Here is an 11507-nt window from a genome sequence, read left to right as displayed (position 1 = left end):
CCTGAAGCGGCGGGTGAACTCTGCATAGTTCACAGTAGCGGTGTCTATCCCTCCCCACTCGGCGTTGGCCCACTCCAGTGCCTTGCCGGACAGACAGGAGATGAGGGCGGACACGCTCTCGTATCCCGAGGGTGACGGGTGAATGGTTGCCAGGTAAAGTTCCACCTGGAGCAGGAAACCCTGACACCCGGCTGCGGTGCCATCATAAGCCCTCGGGAGCGAGAGCCGAATCCCACTGGACTCCAGATGTGAGACGATAGGAGTAGCCGATGGTGGTGGTATCGCTGGAGGAGGTGTGGGCAAACCTCCTCTCTCCCATCGTCCCAAAGTGTTCATAACGTTATCCATAGCGGCACCAAGATTTTGGAGCATCGCTGCCTGTTGTAGGACGCGCTCCTCGAGTGATCCAGTCGGTGCCATCGCTCCTGCTGACTCCATGGTAAGGTGTGTGATTCTGTCAGGACTGTCTGTGAGATGCGGTAAACGAAGTCAAGTGCAGGACACAGAACTCTCGGATACGTACTTTTAATACGAAAAGGATCCAAAAGGACACAGAAAATAACTCCACGCAGGGAGGAAATAACCAGCTCACGAAATAGACAACCGTGAAGGGGAAAACAATTAACATAATGATGAAGAGGTGTAAACAATACAGACAAAACTAAACAAACACCGATAACATCGAATGGCAGTAGCTAGTACTCCGGGGATGACGAACGCCGAAGCCTGCCCGAGCAAGGAGGAGGAGCAGCCTCGGCAGAATCTGTGACACAACTAACATACAACAAGAATCATCTAGCATACAACATTCATCAACTAGCATACAACATGTATCAACTAGCATACAACATGTATCAACAAGCATACATCATGTATCAACTAGCATACAACATATCACCTATCAAACAACATGTATCAACTAGCATACAACATGTATAAAATAACATGCAACATGTATCAACTAGCATACAACATGTATCAACTAACATATAACATTTATCAACTGGCATACAACAGGTATCAACTAGCATACAACATTTTTCAAATAACATACGGGTATCAACTATTATACAACATGTATCAACTAACATACAACATGTATCATTGAACATACAACGTGTATCAAACGGCATGCAACATGTACCATCTAGCATACAACATGTATCAACTAACATGCAACATGTGGTCCTCTGTAGCTCAATTGGTAGAGCATGGCGCTTATAACGCCAGGGCAGTGGGTTCGATCCCAGGGACCACCCATACGTAAAAAATTTATGCACACATGACTGTAAGTCGCTTTGAATAAAAGCGTCTGCTTAATGGCATATTATTATTATTATTATTATTATTATTATTATTATTATTATTATTATTATTATTATTATTATTATATTATTATGTATCAACTAGCATACAACATGTGTCAACTAGCATACAACATGTATCAACTAGCATAAAATGTATCAACTAGCATACAACATGTATCAACTAACATACAACATGTATCAACTAGCATACAACATTCATCAACTAGCATACAACATGTATCATCTATTATACAACATGTATCAACTAACATACAAAATATATCAACTAGAATAAAACATGTATCAACTAGCATACAACATGTATCAACTAGCATACAACATATATCAGCTAGCATATGACATGTATCAACTAGCATAGAACATTTATCAACAAGCATACAACATGTATCAACTAGCATATAACATGTATCAAATAAAATGTAACATGTATCAACTATTATACAACATGTACCAAGTATATACAACATGTATCAACTAACATACAACATGTATCAACTAGCATACAACATGTATCAACTAGCATGCAACATGTATCAACTAGCATACAACATGTATCAACTAACATATAACATTTATCAACTAACATATAACATTTATCAACTGGCATACAACAGGTATCAACTAGCATACAACATTTTTCAAATAACATACGGGTATCAACTATTATACAACATGTATCAACTAACATACAACATGTATCATTGAACATACAACATGTATCAAACGGCATGCAACATGTACCATCTAGCATACAACATGTATCAACTAACATGCAACATGTGGTCCTCTGTAGCTCAATTGGTAGAGCATGGCGCTTATAACGCCAGGGCACTGGGTTCGATCCCCGGGACCACCCATACGTAAAAATGTATGCACACATGACTGTAAGTCACTTTGAATAAAAGCGTCTGCTAAATGGCATATTATTATTATTATTATTATTATATTATTATGTATCAACTAGCATACAACATTTGTCAACTAGCATACAACATGTATCAACTAGCATAAAATGTATCAACTAGCATACAACATGTATCAACTAACATACAACATGTATCAACTAGCATACAACATTCATCAACTAGCATACAACATGTATAATCTATAATACAACATGTATCAAATAAAATATAACATTTATCAACTATTTTACAACATGTATGAACTAATATACAACATGTATCAACTAACATAAAACATGTATCGACTAATATACAACATGTGTCAACTAACATACAAAATATATCAACTAGCATAAAACATGTATCAGCTAGCATACGACATGTATCAACTGGCATACAACATGTATCAACTAGCATACAACATATTTCAGCTAGCATACGACATGTATCAACTAGCATACAACATTTATCAACTAGCATACAACATTCATCAACTAGCATACAACATGTATCAACTAGCATACAACATTCATCAACTAGCATAAAACATGTATCAACTAACATACAACATGTATCAACTAGCATACAACATTTATCAACAAGCATAGAACATGTATCAAATAGCATATAACATGTATCAAATAAAATGTAACATGTATCAACTATTATACAACATGTACCAAGTATATACAACATGTATCAACTAACATACAACATGTATCAACTAGCATCCAACATGTATCAACTAACATACAACATGTATCAACTAGCATACAACATTCATCAACTAGCATAAAACATGTAACAACTCGCATACAACATATCACCTATCATACAACATGTATCAACTAACATACAACATGTATCAACAAGCATACAACATGTATCATCTAGCATACAACATTTTCAAATAACATACATGTATCAACTAATATACAACATGTATCAACTAACATACAACATGTATCAACTAACATAAAACATATATTATTGAACATACAGCATGTATCAAATAGCATGCAACATGTATTATCTAGCATACAACATGTATCAAGTAGCATACAACATGTATCAACTAGCAAACAACATTTTTCAAATAACATACATGTATCAACTATTATACAACATGTATCAACTAACATACAACATGTATCAACTAACATACAACATGTATCATTCAACATACAGCATGTATCAAATAGCATGCAACATGTATTATCTAGCATACAACATGTATCAACTATTATACAACATGTACCAAGTATATACAACATGTATCAACTAACATACAACATGTATCAACTAGCATACAACATGTATCAACTAGCATGCAACATGTATCAACTAGCATACAACATGTATCAACTAACATACAACATGTATCATTGAACATACAGCATGTATCAAATAGCATGCAACATGTATTATCTAGCATACAACATGTATCAAGTAGCATACAACATGTATCAACTAGCAGACAACATTTTTCAAATAACATGCAACATGTATCGACTAAAATACAACATTTATTAAATAGCATACAACATGTATCAACTAGCATACAACATGTATCAACTAGCATACAACATGTATCAACTAGCATACAACATGTATCAACTAGCATACAACATGTATCAACTAGCATATGACATGTATCAACTAGCATACAACATGTATCAACTAACATACAACATGTATCAACTAGCATACAACATTCATCAACAGGCATACAACATGTATCAACAAGCATACAACATGTATCAAATAAAATGTAACATGTATCAACTATTATACAACATGTATCAACTAATATACAACATGTATTAACTAGCATACAACATGTATCAACAAGCATACATCATGTATCAACTAACATACAACATGTATCAACTAGCATACAACATTCATCAACTAGCATACAACATGTATCAACAAGCATACAACATGTATCAAATAAAATGTAACATATATCAACAAGCATACAACATGTATCAAATGACATGCAACATGAATCAACTAGCATACAACATGTATCAACTAACATACAACATGTATCAACTAGCATACAACATGTATCAACTAACATACAACATATATCAACTGGCATACAATATGTATCAACTAACATACAAAATATATCAACTAGCATAAAACATGTATCAGCTAGCATACGACATGTATCAACTAGCATACAACATGTATCAACTAGCATACAACATTCATCAACAGGCATACAACATGTATCAACAAGCATACAACATGTATCAAATAAAATGTAACATGTATCAACTATTATACAACATGTATCAACTAATATACAACATGTATTAACTAGCAAACAACATGTATCAACAAGCATACATCATGTATCAACTAACATACAACATGTATCAACTAGCATACAACATTCATCAACTAGCATACAACATGTATCAACAAGCATACAACATGTATCAAATAAAATGTAACATATATCAACAAGCATACAACATGTATCAAATGACATGCAACATGAATCAACTAGCATACAACATGTATCAACTAACATACAACATGTATCAACTAGCATACAACATGTATCAACTAACATACAACATTCATCAACTAGCATACAACATGTATCTACAAGCATACAACATGTATCAACTAGCATACAACATGTATCAAATAAAATGCAACATGTATCAACTAGCATACAACATTTATCAACTAGCATACAACATGTATTAACTAGCATACAACATGTATCAACAAGCATACATCATGTATCAACTAGCATACAACCTGTATCAAATAATATATAACATGTATCAACTATTATACAACATGCATCAAGTAATATACAACATGTATCAACTAACATAAAACATGTATCAACTAGCATACAACATGTATCAACTAGCATACAACATGTATCAACAAGCATACAACATGTATCAAATAAAATGTAACATATATCAACAAGCATACAACATGTATCAAATGACATGCAACATGAATCAACTAGCATACAACATGTATCAACTAACATACAACATGTATCAATTAGCATACAACATGTATCAACTAACATACAACATGTATCAACTGGCATACAATATGTATCAACTAACATACAACATATATCAACTAGCATAAAACATGTATCAGCTAGCATACGACATGTATCAACTAGCATACAACATGTATCAACTAGCATACAACATTCATCAACAGGCATACAACATGTATCAACAAGCATACAACATGTATCAAATAAAATGTAACATGTATCAACTATTATACAACATGTATCAACTAATATACAACATGTATTAACTAGCATACAACATGTATCAACAAGCATACATCATGTATCAACTAACATACAACATGTATCAACTAGCATACAACATTCATCAACTAGCATACAACATGTATCAAATAAAATGTAACATATATCAACAAGCATACAACATGTATCAAATGACATGCAACATTCATCAACTAGCATACAACATGTATCTACAAGCATACAACATGTATCAACTAGCATACAACATGTATCAAATAAAATGCAACATGTATCAACTAGCATACAACATGTATCAACTAACATATAACATTTATCAACTAACATATAACATTTATCAACTGGCATACAACAGGTATCAACTAGCATACAACATTTTTCAAATAACATACGGGTATCAACTATTATACAACATGTATCAACTAACATACAACATGTATCATTGAACATACAACATGTATCAAACGGCATGCAACATGTACCATCTAGCATACAACATGTATCAACTAACATGCAACATGTGGTCCTCTGTAGCTCAATTGGTAGAGCATGGCGCTTATAACGCCAGGGCACTGGGTTCGATCCCCGGGACCACCCATACGTAAAAATGTATGCACACATGACTGTAAGTCACTTTGAATAAAAGCGTCTGCTAAATGGCAAATATTATTATTATTATTATTATTATATTATTATGTATCAACTAGCATACAACATTTGTCAACTAGCATACAACATGTATCAACTAGCATAAAATGTATCAACTAGCATACAACATGTATCAACTAACATACAACATGTATCAACTAGCATACAACATTCATCAACTAGCATACAACATGTATAATCTATAATACAACATGTATCAAATAAAATATAACATTTATCAACTATTTTACAACATGTATGAACTAATATACAACATGTATCAACTAACATAAAACATGTATCGACTAATATACAACATGTGTCAACTAACATACAAAATATATCAACTAGCATAAAACATGTATCAGCTAGCATACGACATGTATCAACTAGCATACAACATGTATCAACTAGCATACAACATATTTCAGCTAGCATACGACATGTATCAACTAGCATACAACATTTATCAACTAGCATACAACATTCATCAACTAGCATACAACATGTATCAACTAGCATACAACATTCATCAACTAGCATAAAACATGTATCAACTAACATACAACATGTATCAACTAGCATACAACATTTATCAACAAGCATACAACATGTATCAACTAGCATATAACATGTATCAAATAAAATGTAACATGTATCAACTATTATACAACATGTACCAAGTATATACAACATGTATCAACTAACATACAACATGTATCAACTAGCATACAACATGTATCAACTAACATACAACATGTATCAACTAGCATACAACATTCATCAACTAGCATAAAACATGTAACAACTCGCATACAACATATCACCTATCATACAACATGTATCAACTAACATACAACATGTATCAACAAGCATACAACATGTATCATCTAGCATACAACATTTTTCAAATAACATACATGTATCAACTAATATACAACATGTATCAACTAACATACAACATGTATCAACTAACATAAAACATATATTATTGAACATACAGCATGTATCAAATAGCATGCAAAATGTATTATCTAGCATACAACATGTATCAAGTAGCATACAACATGTATCAACTAGCAAACAACATTTTTCAAATAACATACATGTATCAACTATTATACAACATGTATCAACTAACATACAACATGTATCAACTAACATACAACATGTATCATTCAACATACAGCATGTATCAAATAGCATGCAACATGTATTATCTAGCATACAACATGTATCAACTATTATACAACATGTACCAAGTATATACAACATGTATCAACTAACATACAACATGTATCAACTAGCATACAACATGTATCAACTAGCATGCAACATGTATCAACTAGCATACAACATGTATCAACTAACATACAACATGTATCATTGAACATACAGCATGTATCAAATAGCATGCAACATGTATTATCTAGCATACAACATGTATCAAGTAGCATACAACATGTATCAACTAGCAGACAACATTTTTCAAATAACATGCAACATGTATCGACTAAAATACAACATTTATTAAATAGCATACAACATGTATCAACTAGCATACAACATGTATCAACTAGCATACAACATGTATCAACTAGCATTCAACATGTATCAACTAGCATACAACATGTATCAACTAGCATACGACATGTATCAACTAGCATACAACATGTATCAACTAACATACAACATGTATCAACTAGCATACAACATTCATCAACAGGCATACAATGTGTATCAACAAGCATACAACATGTATCAAATAAAATTTAACATGTATCAACTATTATACAACATGTATCAACTAATATACAACATGTATTAACTAGCATACAACATGTATCAACAAGCATACATCATGTATCAACTAACATACAACATGTATCAACTAGCATACAACATTCATCAACTAGCATACAACATGTATCAACAAGCATACAACATGTATCAAATAAAATGTAACATATATCAACAAGCATACAACATGTATCAAATGACATGCAACATGAATCAACTAGCATACAACATGTATCAACTAACATACAACATGTATCAACTAGCATACAACATGTATCAACTAACATACAACATATATCAACTGGCATACAATATGTATCAACTAACATACAAAATATATCAACTAGCATAAAACATGTATCAGCTAGCATACGACATGTATCAACTAGCATACAACATGTATCAACTAGCATACAACATTCATCAACAGGCATACAACATGTATCAACAAGCATACAACATGTATCAAATAAAATGTAACATGTATCAACTATTATACAACATGTATCAACTAATATACAACATGTATTAACTAGCATACAACATGTATCAACAAGCATACATCATGTATCAACTAACATACAACATGTATCAACTAGCATACAACATTCATCAACTAGCATACAACATGTATCAACAAGCATACAACATGTATCAAATAAAATGTAACATATATCAACAAGCATACAACATGTATCAAATGACATGCAACATGAATCAACTAGCATACAACATGTATCAACTAACATACAACATGTATCAACTAGCATACAACATGTATCAACTAACATACAACATTCATCAACTAGCATACAACATGTATCTACAAGCATACAACATGTATCAACTAGCATACAACATGTATCAAATAAAATGCAACATGTATCAACTAGCATACAACATTTATCAACTAGCATACAACATGTATTAACTAGCATACAACATGTATCAACAAGCATACATCATGTATCAACTAGCATACAACCTGTATCAAATAATATATAACATGTATCAACTATTATACAACATGCATCAAGTAATATACAACATGTATCAACTAACATAAAACATGTATCAACTAGCATACAACATGTATCAACTAGCATACAACATGTATAAACTAGCATACAACATTCATCAACTAGCATACAACATGTATCAACAAGCATACAACATGTATCAAATAAAATGTAACATATATCAACAAGCATACAACATGTATCAAATGACATGCAACATGAATCAACTAGCATACAACATGTATCAACTAACATACAACATGTATCAACTAGCATACAACATGTATCAACTAACATACAACATGTATCAACTGGCATACAATATGTATCAACTAACATACAAAATATATCAACTAGCATAAAACATGTATCAGCTAGCATACGACATGTATCAACTAGCATACAACATGTATCAACTAGCATACAACATTCATCAACAGGCATACAACATGTATCAACAAGCATACAACATGTATCAAATAAAATGTAACATGTATCAACTATTATACAACATGTATCAACTAATATACAACATGTATTAACTAGCATACAACATGTATCAACAAGCATACATCATGTATCAACTAACATACAACATGTATCAACTAGCATACAACATTCATCAACTAGCATACAACATGTATCAAATAAAATGTAACATATATCAACAAGCATACAACATGTATCAAATGACATGCAACATGAATCAACTAGCATACAACATGTATCAACTAACATACAACATGTATCAACTAGCATACAACATGTATCAACTAACATACAACATTCATCAACTAGCATACAACATGTATCTACAAGCATACAACATGTATCAACTAGCATACAACATGTATCAAATAAAATGCAACATGTATCAACTAGCATACAACATTTATCAACTAGCATACAACATGTATTACCTAGCATACAACATGTATCAACAAGCATACATCATGTATCAACTAGCATACAACCTGTATCAAATAATATATAACATGTATCAACTATTATACAACATGCATCAAGTAATATACAACATGTATCAACTAACATAAAACATGTATCAACTAGCATACAACATGTATCAACTAGCATACAACATGTATAAACTAGCATACAACATTCATCAACTAGCATACAACATGTATCAACAAGCATACAACATGTATCAAATAAAATGTAACATATATCAACAAGCATACAACATGTTTCAAATGACATGCAACATGAATCAACTAGCATACAACATGTATCAACTAACATACAACATGTATCAACTAGCATACAACATGTATCAACTAACATACAACATGTATCAACTGGCATACAATATGTATCAACTAACATACAAAATATATCAACTAGCATAAAACATGTATCAGCTAGCATACGACATGTATCAACTAGCATACAACATGTATCAACTAGCATACAACATTCATCAACAGGCATACAACATGTATCAACAAGCATACAACATGTATCAAATAAAATGTAACATGTATCAACTATTATACAACATGTATCAACTAATATACAACATGTATTAACTAGCATACAACATGTATCAACAAGCATACATCATGTATCAACTAACATACAACATGTATCAACTAGCATACAACATTCATCAACTAGCATACAACATGTATCAAATAAAATGTAACATATATCAACAAGCATACAACATGTATCAAATGACATGCAACATGAATCAACTAGCATACAACATGTATCAACTAACATACAACATGTATCAACTAGCATACAACATGTATCAACTAACATACAACATTCATCAACTAGCATACAACATGTATCTACAAGCATACAACATGTATCAACTAGCATACAACATGTATCAAATAAAATGCAACATGTATCAACTAGCATACAACATTTATCAACTAGCATACAACATGTATTAACTAGCATACAACATGTATCAACAAGCATACAACATGTATCAACTAGCATACAACATGTATCAAATAAAATGCAACATGTATCAACTAGCATACAACATTTATCAACTAGCATACAACATGTATTAACTAGCATACAACATGTATCAACTAACATACAACATGTATCAACTAGCATACAACATGTATCAACTAACATACAACATTCATCAACTAGCATACAACATGTATCTACAAGCATACAACATGTATCAACTAGCATACAACATGTATCAAATAAAATGCAACATGTATCAACTAGCATACAACATTTATCAACTAGCATACAACATGTATTAACTAGCATACAACATGTATCAACAAGCATACAACATGTTTCAAATGACATGCAACATGAATCAACTAGCATACAACATGTATCAACTAACATACAACATGTATCAACTAGCATACAACATGTATCAACTAACATACAACATGTATCAACTGGCATACAATATGTATCAACTAACATACAAAATATATCAACTAGCATAAAACATGTATCAGCTAGCATACAACATGTATCAACTAGCATACAACATTCATCA

This window comes from Coregonus clupeaformis, chromosome 1, assembly GCF_020615455.1.
Source record: "Coregonus clupeaformis isolate EN_2021a chromosome 1, ASM2061545v1, whole genome shotgun sequence".
Taxonomy (NCBI): Eukaryota; Metazoa; Chordata; class Actinopteri; order Salmoniformes; family Salmonidae; genus Coregonus; species Coregonus clupeaformis.
Note: the sequence above shows the minus strand (reverse complement) of the source record.